Consider the following 18,942-nt stretch of genomic DNA (forward strand, 5'->3'; position numbering starts at 1 on the left):
TCCAATAAGATAAGTTGAGAATAGAAAACAAACAATTATATCTAAGATAAGGTCATAACATTTTGTAATCTATTTAAAGTATGAAAACCAATTGAGTTGTCTTAATTGCTCATAGTCATATAATCAAAACATAATATACATTAAAATAATCCCAGAGTTAAGAAAAATCAACCATAATACTAGATTGGGTTACATTAGTGCCCTAAGAGGGGAAGGGGAATTAGCTACTCATGACAGTGTCGGATATTATCTGTGTTAAGGTTGTCTCCATCATCACGGGCGGCACTTCTTTTCTCAGAATCTTCACCTTCTAAGGTTGTGGAAACCTTAAAAGCCACTACCACACTATCAGCCTTCTAAAATAATACGAGAAAAAGGGACCTCTTCTATCAAGGCTTATGCCTTTTTTTATAGAAGAAAATAAAGGCTTAGTGGGCTTTTAGGTCTTCTGGCCATCTGGGATGAGATACGGCTTGAAAAGAGAAAATTCCCGTAACTTAAATCTGACATGTCGTGGAAGGCTCGAGCTTAAGGAACAAAGCTCAAGCTTTAAGGTTCAGGCTCGAGCTTAAGGAACAAGGCTCGAGCTTCTCTGGATTGATGCTCGAGCTTTAAGAATTGGTGCTCAATCATCACTTTGACACTTAGCCAAATTTCTTCAATTACTTTCTGAAGCGTCTTTTTCTTCAACACTTAGAATATTCTTGGGCTTCATCTCTTTTAACATTACTCGATCCAAGCTTCATGAGCTCGAGCACTAGGTACCAAGCTTAAGCATTTGGTACTCAAGGCTCAAGCTTCAATGAATGGTGCTCGATCCTTGGGGTTAGTCACGAGGTCTGGGAGCTTGGAAATTAACTCTTAAAATTCCGAAGCCTTATACTCGAGCTTAAGAGTTAAGGCTCGAGCACCCTATGGTCAAGGTCGAGCACCCTTTGTTCAAGCTCGAGCCTGAAGGTACAAGGCTCGAGCTTTAATGCCTTGTTGACTTTTCTTCTTTAACTTGTAAGGCTCGAGCCTCAAGAGTTGGGCTCGAGCTTTAGATTCTAAATTCTTCCAATCTTCACCATTTAAGCTCTCGGCTTGCTCTGGATGACCGGCAACGACTCTGTAAGCTTCGATATCATTATAAAGTCCTGTTTTAACCATTTCTCTGGGAAAGTACCTAAAAACGCACATTAAACATAAATCAGTCTAAATATAGATAGAAGTATTACTTAAGGCCTTAACATACGTATATTTAGGGGCTCAAATATGCAATATTCAGCACTCATCAGTCCTCATGTCGTTACTTTATCTGACTCTGACATTTCAGATAATGAAGTTCTTGATAAATAGGTGGAAGAGGCTGAAAAGGACGATGAAATATTGAAAAAGATGGTCAAATAAACCATGGAAGTAAAACAGGCAATCAATAAGCTAGCAAAAGAGCATAGCCAAGCAAAAGGAGAGAATGAAGATCTAAAGAAACAGATTGATGAAGGCAAAAGGAAAGCTTTTGAAAGCAATTATGTCATTACTGAGCTTGAGAAGCAAATTATCATTGGAGGTAAGACTAGATAGTATTGCTAACTCATTGAAGGATAATCAACATAGGAAATGATGTAAATGAGACTGGGTTAGGATTTACTAGAGGTTCTTCTAGTGGTCAAGGTAAAACAATTTTTGTTAAACCTGTTGATATGCCTAAACAATGTTTGTCTGATTCATTGCATTCTTATATGTCTTATATGCCTAAACTGTTGTATTTCATTTTCTGTTGTAAGACTGGACATAAGTATCACTCATGTTTTCAAAGGAAAAAGAAAAAGTCTTAAAAAATTCATTCTTAGAATATTCAAGTTAAGAGAAAGCTGTTTTCTAAAAAGAAAAAGAATTTTGTACCACCTAAGTTTTCTAAAGCTGTAAATTTGCCTAAGAAAGAGGTAAAAAATGAGAGAGAATTTCAGGAAGTAAGAGTAAAGACTGTTTGGATAAAAAAGACAGATGTGATCAATTTTGTGCCTATAAAGTCCTTGGAACTAGATTCCAAAAGGACATCACCTTCAAACTGAGTCCGACAAAATTCAATGATCATGGCTTGTGCCTAAAAGAAAATTTTGTTGCCATTGGATCACTTGTTAGGGTTTTGAGTTTCCGGTCATAATCTTCTTAATATACATATGAAAATTCTTTTAAGGAATTTATGATCTATCTTTGAATGCAAATTGTGATACATGATAATTTGGATAAAAAAAGATTCTTAGTCTGTAATCTATACAATGAAAGATGATTTGCATTGATTTAGGGATTTTTAGATTTGAATCTTTTATGTTTATAGACTTTTGTGCACTAGTCCATCTCTGACAAATTTGGTTGAAAATCTTTTGATCGGTTGACTAGGTTTATTGTTCACAAAAGCTATAAAAGTTTATTGCTTGGAAAAAAAAAAAAAATAGGAGCTTAAAAAAAATAAAAAAATTGAAAAATATTCAGCTTGAAAAGAAAAGAAAAAAATTTGAGAATTGTTGAATACTTTGCTAAGGAAAAGGCTACCTATTGAGATTTGATCGAAAGCTCCCATTAAACTGTGAATTGAAGCTAAAAATGGAGATAAATTGAGTTGGGGAACTGCTGACTACTCTTTAGAGTAAATGCCGCCTTGCTTAGAAAAATTACTCAAAACAATTTTATCTTGATGCTTTTCGATCAATGAGGTTTAGACAATGATCTGTTGAAATTCAACTGAAGATGGATTAGATTGGATTTCACACACACACATGAACTTGCTAGTTAAATTTCTAAATTTTTCAGTAAAATTTGCAAGTTTGATTTCATGTTGTGATTACTTTCTGAGATTGAGAATTATCTGAAAAATCTGTGAAGTCAAATATTTGTTCTCTGAGATATTTTTAAAATTCTTTGAAAGGGTTTTGAATCATGTGTTGACTGGATGATTTTAATGATTGGTCATTTATTTTTTATTTAAAAAAAAAAAGAAAAAAATTGAAAATTTTGAAAAATTCAAAAATATTTTGAGTTTTAGGTTTTTATTTTGTTTTTGTTGATTTTTTTAATCACCAATGTGTTAGAATAATCTCTAGAAACATTTGGAAAAAGTTTTTTTTTTCAAAAATACACTGTGGATTTAAGACTGGGGGTCTTGAACTAGTTCAATGGGAGTGAACCGATTCAAGTTTGTTAAATTGGCCAAGCCAATATTGACTACCCATCTTGAACTGGTTCAATAGGGCTGAACCAGTTCAAGGTTTTGTGTATATTACATACTGCCCTTCTTGAACTGATTCAAGAGGGCTGAACCGATTCAAAGCTGCGGGCTTGGGGGTATTTTGCCTGCTTGTTGATTCATTATTTACCTATTCTCTCTACCTCCATGTGCATGGTTGCTCCCTTCACTTCATAGTTCATACATATACATATATATACATCATCTATATCTTATTTTTGTCATTAATTCATGGAATATACTTGATCATTACATGATATTCATGGATTGACGACAAGAATTGAAGATTGTAAAGATTGGAAATTTACAAAATGGGTTTGATAGAAAATTATGGAATTTGGGATTGAAATTCTAAGAGGATTGGTTAAGTATTTAATTTGGGGTATTGAAGCTTCTGCTTGTGATAAGGGATTACAAGTTGCTTTGATGAGCAATTGTTGTTGACTTTTGTGAAAGATTGAAGATTGAATCTAGCTTTTCTCTATAACACCTTTGTGGTTGCACGCCAGGTGTTTGATAAAATTACTGAAAGAGTTTACAAGCCTCAAATTGAAAAAGTTTCTAAAGAACATGGCTCCTAAACTGTCTAAGGAAGCAAAAGGGAAAGGAATTGCAAATCCAAGACCTCCAAAAAGGTCTCGAACTAGTATCAACATTCAAGAACCTCAAAGTGGTTCACATGCTTCAAGAGATGCTCCAATGAGATATCTGTCTGTTTCTAGCACCGGCATGATTGAGTTTGACGAGTCACACTTCTACAATGAAGACGCCTGGAAAGTGTATCTCTTTGTTTACTAGGATGGTCCAATCAAGTCAGAGAGGAATGTCAATCTTTAGAAGCTTAAAGACATAGCTGGACACAAGCTAGTGAACTACATCAAGTCGCATAATTGGCTTTTCTTCACTAAGCTTGGCAAAAGCTTTTACTGTCCGAATATGGTGAGCTATTTCTACGCAAATATTTGTGAGGTACATAACTCTTACTTCATCGTATCGCTGTTTGGAGTTGATTATATGGTAGATGAGAAGGATATTGAAGTTATCATAGACCTTCCAGACAGTCGTTAGTTGACTAGATAGACTCTGCCTTTGACAGTCACGGGTCCTGATTTTTCTCGGATTATGTCAAAGATCTGTGTGCTGAACTCTACTCTGAATTAAGATAGTATTCCAGCTCGATTTCTAACAGATGAAGTGGTTTTCTTCAATTTGTTTGCTATGGCAAATCTTGGCTACTTTGGAAAGAAAGATGAAATAAATCTTGAGCGAGCACAAGTTCTTTATTTTCTTGCTAATAATGAGACTATTCTGCTTATATACTCTATTGTGCAGCTTATGATAGCTTATTACAAGAAGAACTCGCGCAAGTATTCTTCTCTTTTTTCAATGATTATCATGGAAATTTTCAAGAGAAAGAATGGTCAGATTCCTTCTAGGGCTTATCATAAGCCTATTATAATTGAATTGGATCCTCTTGCCTTGAACAAGTCCAAGACTACTAGGGAGAATTCTAGGAAAGCTCGAAGAGGTGTTGATGAGGGGTCATCACAAGCACCAGAAATTACTCAGCTATTTCCTCCAAAAGGAAATTTCACTCGAGTGGATGCCAACATTATGTATTCTCATCTACTCCAGCATCAGACGGCTATGTTTGACAGAATGATGGTCGAGATCCAAGATATCAAACTACAGATGACTCAGGTTAGAGGACAGTAGTCAGGGGTTCCTGATGAGGATGTCTACAGGCTTGTACCTCCAGATCCATCACTGAGAGCTAAGAATGATGATGATTATTCAGATGGGGATGATTTTGAGGAGGAGAGTGGTGAAGACTGAAGAAGATGATGTTCTGATAGAGTGGTTGAGAAAACAATGATGTTGACTTTTGTGTTAATTTTTCATGCATCAAGACATCATGTTTTGTTTGGTTATTATTAATATTGTCATTATTTTTGGATATTCTTGGTATATGCTTTAATGACATGTTTGGATGTTTTATTTGCTTCTCTTGTTTGTCTCTATACTTTGTCAATTTGTTACAAAAAGGGGGATAACAAATGTAATGTTAAGGGGGAGATAATTTTTTGTTTGGATATTTACTTAAAGGGGAGTTTTTATAAATTTTTATTTATTAAACTTCACTGGTAGTTGTTGCTTGATATTGTGCAGGAATCTAGGTCAAGCTATATATCCAAGAATAGAAGAGAACAGTGATATTCCCTGTTTTACCTTTAAACCAATTTATAATTTACTTTTCTGCTTTGGGTAGATTATTCAAATTTTTTTTATGGTTTTGTCATGAAATTGCCAAAAGGGGAGATTGTGAGATATTAGTTTTGTATTTGGCAATTATCGTAAACAAAACAAGTCCAAGTCAAGTTGTAATTCAAGTTACTGGTAATACAAGTTATCGAGATTGATAGCGATTGCGGAATGGAAAGGTTGTTCCAAGTTACCATAACCAAGATTATTCAAGAGAGGTTAGAATAACACTTTAGGAAGAATTCTAAGCAGGTTAGGACATTCTACAGTTGGTATACCATTCAAACTTACCATATACAGTGTTTCAAGTTTAAAGGAACCATATTTCAAGCTTCAAGTTTGGATTCAAAAATCCTTTTGCCAAACTTGAACAGTTTCCAACTTTCAGTATCCTGTTTCAGAATTGTTTCCTAGTTGGTTTAGAATTGTACCAAGTCCTATGCACGAATTTTCTATATTTTCAGAGGGACTAGAACATTCTAAACTCTATATAAACCTTGTCATGCACATAGGTTTGTTTACGGCTTTTGCATTATCAGTTTATTATTCTTAAAAAGCCTTAGGAAGATTTTTGTATCAGAAATTCTTAGAGAATTTTCTGTTTGTCTTTCTAAAACATATACACATAAACATTTAGTGACTTTAGAGTTGTGTTGTTCGAATCCTGATCATGATCATATAGTTGCATCTACATCGATTAGACAAAAGCAAATCTACTTCTACGTTGAATTTAAACGATTGAAGAATAGAAGTAAAAGCGATCACACTTTGAAAGGGTTGGAGCATTCAAGGAGTGTCGTCTGATCTACCAACTACTCTTTTACAAAGATCAAGCATAAGCCTGAGATTAAGTTGCTATTGGACAGGGAGTTGCAAAGCCAAAGAATTGTGAGCAGTTGGTGCTTGGTAGAATGATAGGGTGTGAGCTAAAGTTAAAGTTCTGTGTACTTTGTTTCAAACATATTGGATTGGTTTATTTTGGACTGCACAGTCCACGAGGTTTTTCCCACGCAAACAGTTGATATATTTTATCAACTAGGGTTTCCTCGCTAAAATCCTGGTGTCATCTCTAACTTTGTTTTGCTTTAGTTTAGATTGCATGATATTAATTTATTAATTGCTAAAATAAAGTAAGTTAGAAAAACACAAGATCTGTTTTTAAATAATCAAAACTTTTTAAGTATTTTTCCGCTGCATATAACTCACAATACCATTAGCTACTAAACAGTTTTGAAGGAATCTTGTGGTGCATATATATATATATATATATATATATATATATATATATATGGATATATACTAATATCTTAAAAATTTATAAATGGATTTTATAATGAATGGGTGTTGGGATGAGAGTGAAGTCGGTTTGTAGCTATTAAAGTTGTACATTTTAATAAAGTTTTCCATTCATACTAAGTGGCAGCTGGTGCCTTTTCAAGTATAATAATTGTTTCAAGACAAAATGAGATCTCCTCAATAACTCTTAAGGGTTTTCATAGGGACTAAAAGCGGCAAGCTTCTAAGCATGAAATAGAAGATGAACTCAGGCTCTGTTCAAGTCTTCTCTGACTAGAACCTCCCTTTTACCTTCTTCAAAGATGACTATGATTCTTCTCATCAGATGGGAGATGCTCTATTTCATGACCATATCGTAGAGCAGCATTCATCTGTTGAGAGCTCTTGATGTTTAGGACTGTAATGTTAAGCCTCTATTGAGGTTGTAATTTTTTGGACTTGTATTTTTGGGCCTCTCGATCTTAAGGTGTTTTGTTCTTGGCTTATTATCATAGGCCCATTGTACATATATACTCCTTTCTTCATATTTATAACTTAGCTTTACCATTCAAAAAAATAAATATATTCCACAATTAAACCTATGGAATGATTATTCCATTCCCAAGTAATTTTAAATCCATTCCACAATTAAACCTATGGAATGGTCCCAAGTAATTTTTCTTTTTTAAAAAATCAACTTCTCGAAAAACCCTCTTGTTCCAAGTCCGAAAACCACCACCACCATCGTCGCTGCCACCATCACCACCACCACCTTTCACCACAATAATCTCTGCATTTTACCACTGCCACCTCCACCTGCATAACCTCCGATTTCCACTACTACCCTTGCCACCACCACCGACTTCCACCACCGCCTACCACTACAACCGACTTCCACCACCGCCGCCACCAACTTTTACCACCGCAACTACCTTCCACCACTATCAACTTTTAATGCCACCACCGCCTTCCACCATCCATTACCGCCACTTCCACCACCTTCCACTACTGCTACTGCTTCTACCACTACCACCACCACCATCTCTTCCACTACCACCACCTTTAACTACCACCGCCACCACCGACTTTCACCTCCACCACCACTGCCTCCCACCAACACCCTTTCCACCTCGGCCATCTTCACTGCCTTCCATCATCACCACCACCATCACCTCCACTACCTTCTACCACCACTACCACAACCTATACTAGTATCTCATTCCACCACCACTACCACCGCCGCTGCCTTCCACCATCGCCACCATTGCCGCTTCCAACACCACCACTTACACCATTACTGCTTTCCACCACCACCATCTTCATCGCCATTCACTGTTGCCGCTATTTCTTTTAAAAAAATTTAGAAGAATGTTATTTTGTTAATTTAATTTAGTTATCAATAAGAGGAGTATTTTAGAGAATTCAATTTGAAATTCATTCCATTCTAAATTTTAAATAAGTCGAACCAAATACTAGAATAGTTATTATTATTACATTCCAACACATTTCATATTTGCAACCAAACAATAGAATGAGAATGACTATTCTATTCCATTTCCATTCTCATTCAATTCCCACTTGTATTCTATTCCATTTCTGCACACTATACATATATATATATATCTGGGAAATCTAAAATCCCCAAGATAAACTTGTCACCATTAGTTTTTGGACAAGAAAACGGTTATGAGAACATGTCACATCAATAAAATGTGGGCATTTATGTAATTTTAAAAATCTATCCTTGTTTCTCCCGATGTTTAGTCCCCGTCACCATAACCAGCAATGATAACACCACCACCACAACTGACAACCACTGTAGTACCACCACTGGAAGCGATGACAGTAGCATCATCAACCCCATCACTATAATCGACACCACCATCCCTACCCCATAATTGCCACCACAACCACTATCTACGCCACTACTACCATCCCCACCCATACAACCAGCAACACCGTTAATCCATATTGATTCAGTGTCATCCAGTAGTTAGGGCTCTCGAAGATTTTACCGCTTAAGTTGACGGTGGCCTTGAATCTCAGCGCATGATCGGGGCCTTATCTTTTGGACGTGTACTAAGGCAAATTGGCGCCATCTCTTACAGCTGATTCTTATACATCCCCATCTCTCTTTAACTTTTTATCTCTAGAAACACCATTAAGAAAACCAAATTTCATCGATTGTAACCCTCAAAATGCCTACGGACTATAGTTTGATATAATTTGCATTACCCAATAGGGCTACCACTATTTATATTTATAGAAGAGATTTACATAATAATGTATTGCACAATGGGAAAAAATACAATCCATATAATCAAGCTATATAATAGGTAACCCCCAGGTGACTAAAAGCCGTTCCTACACGCCAAAATTGATGTAGTGAATGTACGGTTCAAGGAAAGCCTTTTTGGGTTAAATTTAAATTTATAAAAACCACTACCAACACTACTACCAACGTAGCAAGAGTGAGTAGGGATCGTCCCAAGGGATTGTGGGGATTGAGCAATGTCAGAGTTAATTATGGAATCACAATTAAGGCTAGTAGGTCGAGTGATCAAACAATTGGTTAGTTGGTCGATTAAAGAGCAACTAAATTAAACTAAGTAATAGCAAAAGAGTGTAATTAAGAGTAAGTAAGAGAGAGAAGAGTCTTGGGGTTTAGAGATCACCACTAAGCAATGCATTTCTGTATTATTGATAAGTGATTAATGAGGGCAATTAGGGTGTTGCAATATTGGTGTGTGTGTATTTGGTTGATTCAACAAGCAAGGATGACTAATTAAGCATGTATTGTCTAAACATCATGTGAAAGGCACAATATATCTAAGCAATGAAGCATATATTGTCTAAACAACATGTGAAAGGCACAATAAATAAAAACAAGTCATTAATCCTTTCATTAGGCTCAAAATCCAAATACTACATAAGATTAGAGACATATGCTAATTACATTCAAAAGCTTGGATCATCAAACAACAAGCATAGATTGTCTTCCCATTTAACACTACACTACAACTACACTACATCTACACTACTAGCATGAAAATAAACTAGGGGAGAGGCACAATCGATCAAGAGATAGGCATGAACCATCAAAAGAATCACAAAAGCATTCTTTTAAGCACAATGTTTTGACAATCTCTAAATCTATGGCATCAATACACATAAACATGCATCAATAACACATAATCTGGAGACAAGAACATAAGCATCAATTCTAGCATGCATAGACATATGAATAGAATGAAATGATCAATTGGAAGCATTAAACCACACAAATCATTAATTAAACAAGATCTATATATATCAAAGTGTCAAAACATTAATTACAACACTAATCCCTCAATAATACACAAGATTAAGATATAGAAAGCATGCTTGGGGCTAACTCTAGCCCCAAGAGGATGTCTAGCCACTCATAGTAAGGATGCTCTAACCCTCAAGGGCTAACTCCATGGAAGAGGTTTGCTCCTTGTTGATGAAGATCTCTAATGGTGTCTCTAGCCTCCTCCTCCTCTAAACTTCCTCTCCAAGAGATGATATGAAAAATAATAATGTTTTTTTTTTTGAAAAAGCAATCCTTATCCTTATACAGGTAGGTCAAAATGACACCCAAAATGAGCTGGGGTCATGCACACAATATTCCTTAATGATTGGATAAAGGACAACTTTCAATGAAATGGAATTTTAACTTTTTCGCACTGGAAGAAGTTCGATCGATCGAAAGTAAGTGAGATCGATCGAACTTAGGCTGGATCGATCCAACCGGCTGAGCTTTTTGGAAAAACACAAATCCGAGATATTTATGGGAAAAGGACAAAAGTGGTTAGTGGGTGGTATAGCTATGGATAGGATCAATCATTTGGATAAGGACAAAGGTGTTCAATCGATCGAAGAATGATGTTGGATCGATCGAACTTTTGGACTTAAGTGCTTTGGGTCAAGGCTTGGATCTATCTTGAAGTGCTAAGATCGATCAATTTTCGATCGATCGAACCTTGGACTTGGATCGATCGAACTTGTTGCTTTGCATCATTTTGCTTATTTCTTTGCTTTATTTTGCTTCTTTCTTTCTCCACTTTGCTCCTTTCTTTGTTTAATCTCATAATTGCTTCAATTAAGCTCTTATTTGGCTGAGTTAGCTTATTTTTGGGATAAGTGTCTAAGAATGGAAATAATACGAAATCAATCTAAAATGGTAAAGTAAGATAGATAAAGGTACTAGAATGCCTAAGCTTAAGGGGTTTAAATATGCAATTTTCAATGCTCATCACACCCCTAAACTTAAATATTGCTAATCCCTAGCAATAAACTAGAAAGTAAAGGAATGAAATGAACAATTATACAACTATAAACTAGAAAATAATAAATGAATAACGCCACTTTCGTAGGGAGCACGATTGCATTTAGCATATGCAACAAGCCTTTTAAACCCCTAGGTTACCCCTAGTGGACGAGTGAAGTCTCATGAGGGTTTCCAGAAATGGTACCCACAAACATGAAGCTCATTTTTTCAAAAGAGGTACCAATATTGCAAACAAGTATTGGGAGAAAACTACCTCAAGTATGCAATTTTTCAACCCTTTCTAAGCAATATCCCAAAATCTCATCATCAAGCAAGCAAATATGGTCTTCCACACATTAAGAAAATGATCATGCAAATTAAAACAACTCTAGAATTCTTTTGAGTGGACCGGCATCAATGTGTTACTATTTTAGCCAACTAAAGAATTAATCACATCTTTACCCTCAAACTAGCACACAAATCTAGTACCGATCATCAAGACAAAAAGTGGACCATTTATTAAAGCTTTATTGTTCTAGATGCGTTATTCTTTTCACTCAATTTTTTTTTTTTAGAGGATCAAAGATGGAAGCATACTACAATGTATTGATCTATTAAGCTTTCTAGTGATTCATGAGATCGAGCGTTAGCTCAATGACTCCCAAACCAGATGGCTTTAGGGCACTAGGTGTTCAAACACCCCTACAGACTTACAAGCTCAAATCAACTAGGCTACAAATCAAGACAACAACCATCTAATCATTTCCCACTTCTCAATTTTTGAGAGAAGTCCTCACTTTTGTTGCTTTTTTTTTTATTAAACAATTATTAACCTAGAGTTTGGGCCCTCCACCTTTCCGCTCGAGAAGTTCAGTGCTTGGCTCGAATCCCGGCTACTTAGTTAAAAGGGGCTGTTATCCACCTTTATCAAGAATAAAAGCTTCCAATGCACTACTAGCTCAACTGGGATATAACCAATTCAACAATTAACAAAGCATGTACCCCACAAATGAATGCTAGTGTGTGCTGGTGCTAGTGTAGAAGACTAGAGTGAATCTCAAAATAATCACAAAATCAAGATGATGTGGACCACAAGTGCAAACAAGATATCAATCTTTCAAAAAATTTGCTCCTAAATGGCATTCATAAGGCATACAAGGAGTATTGGACTCTCAAGTCAACCAATTTTTAAATTTTAAGCAATATAGTCCTCAAAAGATCAAAATCATAGCTATGTATGGACCAATCATAGAAATATCCCTCAAATACACGAGTTATGCTAAAAGTTTGAATTTAAAACTATCACTGTAGAGCACCATTCCCCCCAAACTTAAATTGCACAATGTCCTCAATGTGCAAAGAGAACAAAGGAAAGAGTATACCAGTGCAACTGATCAAGAATGATCGGGACTGAAGTATCCGAAGTGGGTGGCATTGCCCCCCCAAACTTGGGATGAACTGTGGTCCTGAAAATTGGCACTTGGATAAACTTATCTGATAACAAAATGGGATAATCAGTGCACAGTGGTCATGCAAGTGTAAATGGGATAAACAGAAAATGAAATGAGAGAGGTATAAGGGTAGTCCTGGAAATTGGGTAGTACTCTCTCACTGAAGTCACTGTGATGCACCTGCTGGAGTCAAACATACAGATATGAGAATACAATCATATGACATCCATAGCAAAAATAGATATATAAAATAGAGAAAGGGCAGGTACAACAAAAATATCAAAGCCGACAGACCGGCTGTAAAAATAATATAGTGACAATAATAAAGTATCAAAAGGAGAGAGGGATCATAAGATAGAAAAGACTAGGAGCTCAGGAAGATGAGGTAGGATGGGCAGGTCTCGCTCTGCGGATGTCTCTAGATAAATCTCTGAACATAGTCGCGACATCCGTACGGAAGGTAGCGAACTCCGCTCTATAGGCCGTGAGGTCAGCTCTGGTGGCAACAACAACGTCCTCGAGCATCTGCAGACGCACTCCGAAGTCGGGGGTCAAGTCTGGTATGGATGAGGCAGAAGACAGCTCATGGGTCTGCTCCTGCTCGTGGATAGGTGATCTGGCTAGAGAATGCTGAGTTGCGTCATCCGCTGAGTGCTCTAAGTCAATGTCTATATCAATGTCATCATGCTCGGCAGCTGGATCAACTGGTGGATCATCTACTGCGGGAGCTGCTGCTGCTGGCTCTACTGGTGCCGGGGCTGCCTGTGCTGCTGCCTCCTCCTCTAACTCCAGCTCTGCAGCCGCCAGTACGGCATGGATCTGCAGGCGAGTGATAATAGCGTTGTAGCTCTTGTCCCAGTCCTTCTTGAGGAAGTGACAGGAACCTCCCTTGGGGTCCTCCTACGGGTGGATGGGATAACGCTGGTCAATGAGAATCTGGGTAATGAGGTGGCTGAATGGAAGAGACTTGGCCCTTCCGGGCGCCTCCTTACTAACGTATTCATCATAGAGCTTCCTCATCATGCTTCAGATAAGCGCAGGAATAGACACCCAGTAGCCAATATAGAAGGCGTACAGGGCTGCTAGATAGTCGCCTAGCCTCTGAATCTTATGTCCTACCATGTATATGTTTCAGTAGAGCACCAAATCTGTAAACCACAGGTTATTCGGCAAGAATGTCCGGGTGGCAAAGGTCTCACCACCGGCATGGTGACCTATGAGAAAAATCACCATATCGGCGTAAGAAGGCCTGTGGAGCCTGGGATAGGTCTCCTGAAGCTCTGGCGGGCACCGATGTGGACAACGAGTCGAACGGGCCAGTATATCCACTGTAATGGTGATCTCATAGCCATCAATAAAGGTGATGAGCTCCGTTGTAGTGCGCGACGACGGTCGGAGGTTCTGGTAGAACAACCGTACCAATTGCGGGTAGATCGGCTCTGTGACTGGGGCAAGAATAGCTGAGAGGCCCCGGTGAATGATGTCCTGATAGGCAGATCGAGTCAGCACCGATCTGGAGAAGAATGCGGTGTTGAATGCTGACTCGTACTCGATAGTCATGTGTGTATATCTAGGCGCGAGCCTATCGCGCTGTAGATGAGCTGGCTGAATAGGTGGAGCCGGCTGAGCTGGCTGCTCAGTGCCTCTATGCGGTGGAGATGGTGATGGGTGAATACTGGATGAGCTGGCGACTGGGGTGGAGTAGGGTGTAATGGCTCCTCTGTATGAGAGGGCTGCGCAGTCTCTCCAGTCTACTGTCGGACTCTCCTCTGTATGTGCTCAGGGCTAGGATCCCGGACATAAGATGGATCGGCACCGTCGTTAAGTCTGCGGGTGGAGCCGTGACGGTGTCTACGTGCTACCGTCTTAATGCAAGCCATAGTCTGTAAATAGAAATTCAAGAGTTAGTGCCAGCATATATAGAATATAAAGCACAATATAGAAACATGTATGTCAAATAAGATAAACAAAACAAAATATCGCATGATTTTATGCAAGTGGTAGAATATGAAACATGCTAAACAATGTAAGTATGAAATGCATCCAATATGAAATATCACAGGCATTGGGAATATATAAGGCAGCATGAACATAAGATAAGATGAATGAAGTGTGTATATGAGATCTGTGAAATTCGATCGATCAGAAAAGGAAATGAGATCGATCACAAAAGTTGGATCGATCGAAGATTGAGTTAGATCGATTGTAAATATTCGATCGATCATAAATTTGTTCGATCGATCGAACAGTGCGACGATGAAACCTAACAGTCACAGATCTGTGACTTTTGAAGCATGGGGCCCACACGAGTGAATTCGTGGGCCCTCCAACAACACAAATCAAGCCTAAATGCACTCCAAACGTGGCCCAAACACCCAATTCTAACAAAATCTTCAAAATCTTTGCACACATATACACACACACACACACACACATATATATATATAGACATGGACGCTAAAGCTTCGAGAATGGAAGATTTAACATAAGAGCAGCATGGTTACGACATTTGAAACAAGTATTGATGCATGAGAGTTCAAATCTAGGGAAGGATGTCTCGAATCTTACCTCAAGAGAGTAAGAGAATGGAGAATAAACTGAGAAGATCTAAGATGAAGAAGATAGAGATGAACTGAGATTCGAGATGCTTGGATCTCGCCGGAGGAGTTGCCGGAGCTAGGAGAGATGATTCACAGTGAGGAGGGACAAGAGGCTAGGGTTTGGTGAGTGAGATCGATCCAAATGATCGATCTTAAAACCCTTGGATCTATTTTTTAAAAATATTTCCCGACTAGTTCGATCGATCGAAGATGAGTTGTGATCGATCGAACTTTAATGAACTCCTTTCAAAGTATTTTTGGATTTTTGGTTTTTTTTTTTTTTTAATTAATCAAAAACTAAATAAATTAAAATATTTTTGAATTTTTGAAAACTTGTTGAAAATTAAAACAAAATAAAATGAGAGTGAAAATAGAATAAAATAAAAATGAAAATATTTTTGGATTTTTGAAAAGTTGAAAAGTCAAACTAAAGTTAAAATAATGAAATGAAGATTTGTAATCGATCGAAACAAGAGTTCGATCGATCAGACAGAGAGCAAAAATATGCAGGTTTTTGGTTCAAAAATTTGGCTTAGTGTTGGAACATGAGATCGATCGAACTGAAAAGTTGGATCGATTGAAGAACTTTTAGATCGATCTTGGAATGTTTCGAACGATCAAACAAAAAGCTAAAATATGCAGGTTTATGCAGGCTCAAAAATTTTTCTAAGTGTTGAGTCCTGAGATAGATCAAACTTGGAAGTTGGATCGATCGAAGGTCTCTTGATCGATCTTGGAGTTGGTTCGAACTATGGGACAGAAAGGTGATTTGGATGCAAGTTTCTGCAGGTCAAAAAATTTTCTAAGTGTTGGAGTGCAATCCACAATTCGATCGATCGAACTCCAATGTGAGATCGATCGAACTTTGCCAAATGCTTAATTATGACATAAAAGCTTATGCAATCCTCACCAAAGTTCCTTTCAATGCATGTCAACCTAAAACAAGTGTCTAGACTTCGCAAGAAACAAAATGAAAGATAGAAATGGGGGAGGAATAGGGTTTTGACACCCTACGAATGCCTTTTCTAGTCTTTAATGTCTTAAGCAAGACGTTGAGCTCTTTTAGCCCGGGTCAAAGATCTTGTGATGCATCCCCTCCTTATTGGGGTGATAAATGCTTTGAACTCCACCCAACAAATGGTCCTTTGAAGAACGTGTTGGATCAAGCTCAAAAGAAGCTTTTGATCATTTGTCTATGCAATTAAAACCTTTGGGCTTCTATGCCTTTTCAAAGCAAGAATTTGAAACAACACTTTAAGAATGCAAGGTTGAAGATGATCCTTTGGAAGTTTTGGTTTTACACAAAAGCTCATTTCCTTAGCAATGAAGATCATGACATTTTTCTACAACATTGACCTCTCTTTCATACTTGTCAAGTGAATTGGGTGTGGGATTAAAGATATTCAACTTTACCTTCATGTGGCCAAATGAAATCTTCATCACCCCTGTTCTACAATTGATGCTGGAATTAGTGGTTGCCAAGAAAGGACAGCCAAGGATAACGGGAATTTGGCTCTTAAGATTAGAAACCGGTTTCATGTCAATGACAAAGAAATCAACCAGGAAGAAAAATTTATCAATCTTGATCAAAACATCCTCAATGCAAAACTACCGACGTCGGTTTTAATTCACCTAGGCCCAATTTAACATAAACCGAATATGGAAGAAGGTTAACACTTGCTCCTAAGTCAAGAAATACCCGATTAATGATATGATCACCAATGATGCATGATGTAGTGGGTGAACCAGGGTCCTTAAACTTTGGAAGAGTGTTATATTGCAAAATTGAGCTTACTTGCTCGGTCAAAACCACTTTTCTTGGTGCTTGGCTCTTGTTCTTCCGCTTTTGGGTGCACAAATCTTTCAAGAATTTGGCATAAGCTGGAATTTACTTGATTGCATCCAATAGTGGAAGGTTAACTTTCACTTGCCTAAACATTTCCACGATTTCATTGGTTTTTGCCTTTTGCTTATCTTTTGAAATGGATCATTTTAAGGCATTCGAAAATAGAACCTTTGGTTCAAACACTTTTTCAGAATTTTCTTTGGAACTCTCTTTAACACAAAAAGTTTTCAAATCATTTTTCAATAAAACCTTTTCAACATCATTTTTCAAAACTTCTTTTTCAAACATATATTTCAAAACTTTCTCATTTGTAAGATCATGTGTATGCAATGAAGGAGGAATGGGATGTGAAATGAGACGGGTGACAACTTGAGGTTGCACCGGTTCACTCTCTTCATTGGATATTTCAACTTGATTGTCCACAACTCTACCACTCCGCAAGGTAGTCACCGCATTAACATGTTCAATGGTATGCCCTTCCGATGAGGAATGGGTTTCCAAAACACATTGTTGTTTAAGTGGGGCATTAATGGGCATCTTTTCCTTCTCTCTTACATTAAGAGTGCTTGCTATTTGCCCTACTTGGGTTTCTAGCTTAGCAATGGATTGAGAGTGAGAATGAAGTAATTGTGTGTTAGCCTCAAGAGTTCCCAAAGCATTTAAAACTTTTTCTTCAAAGACGGGACTTCTAGTGTTTCCTTGGGAATAAGATTGGTTAGGAAAATGAGAATTAGCAAATTGATTCCCTTGTGATTGATAGGGTCTATAACCTTGGGATCCTTGGTTTTGAAGTGGAGGTGGAATGTATTTCCCTTGGAAACCGCCTTGGGAAGGGTTTAAGTCTTCTCCTTGGTTTTTCCAAGAGAAACTCGGATGATTCCTCCAACTTGGATTATAATGAGTACCATAAGGATTGCACCCTTGGTTTACAAAAGCCGCATTGACTTGTTCATTAGGTTCATTATGCACTTGTCTACGAGGACAATGAGAAGTAGAATGAAGAACACTAGAACAAGTCATACATGTTTCATTTGATGCACGATGAGAATGGTTAGGGAAGGAAGATGCTTGGTTCGCCAAGTTTTGGTTAATCAAAAATTGATCAAACCTTTGAGACAAAGACTTTATTTCAACGGCTATTTCATTTGAATGTTCAACTTGATGTAAGCCTACACTCTTCCTACTTTATGAATTTCTACTATTCTTGGATGATAGTGTTCTATGCAAAGAATTTTCACTCATGCTTTCATAAAGATGCCACATGTCATCCTCATGCCTATCAATGTAAGAGCCACCCATGGAAGCGTCAACCATACCCTTATAGTTGTCCGATAAGCTCTCAAAGAAGTATTGAACTAATTGCCATTTGGGCATGTCATGATGTGGACACTTCCTAAGCAATTCATTGAAGCGTTCCCATGCCTCATGAAATGTTTCTCCATCCCCATGTGAAAATTCTCGAATTGAGGTCCTCATGGCATTGGTCTTAGAAATCGGATAGTACTTCTTCAAGAACTCTTGTTGCATTTCTACCCAAGAAGTGATTGAAAAAGGCCTAAGATTGTTAAACCAATACTTTGCTTTGTCTTTTAAGGTGAATGGAAAAAGTTTGAGTCTTAAAACCTCTTTCGGTATGTCTGTATATTTTACGGTGGAACATACTTCAAGAAACTCATCCAAATGCTTGTAAGGTTCTTTACTTGGAAGTCCATGAAAGTTAGGAAGCATTTGAATAGTTTGTGCTTTAATTTCATAATGATATGCTCTAAATGGTGGTAATTGAATGTATGTGGGTGCATTGTATTCATTAGGCACATAGTGATCTCTTAAAGCAAGAGGTGGATTAGCTAGTTGAGGTATAACATGACCACCTTGGTTATGAATTCCTTGATTAATGACGGGAGGTTGTGGAGCATACATTGGCCTTGGCATTCCATACGGAACTTGGCCTTGTTGTTGTGGTGGTTGGTAAATGAATGGCCTAGGCATGC

At 37.6% G+C, this 18,942-nt stretch overlaps 1 pseudogene; it reads left to right on the forward strand.

The window, feature by feature from the left end:
- Positions 1-18,323: 18,323 nt before the first annotated feature.
- LOC132267946 (small nucleolar RNA R71) lies at positions 18,324-18,422 on the forward strand (annotated as a pseudogene).
- Positions 18,423-18,942: the final 520 nt, after the last annotated feature.

This window comes from Cornus florida, unplaced genomic scaffold, assembly GCF_030987335.1.
Source record: "Cornus florida cultivar Cherokee Brave unplaced genomic scaffold, ASM3098733v1 CherokeeBrave_3.0.0_Hap2_Chr07, whole genome shotgun sequence".
NCBI lineage: Eukaryota > Viridiplantae > Streptophyta > Magnoliopsida > Cornales > Cornaceae > Cornus > Cornus florida.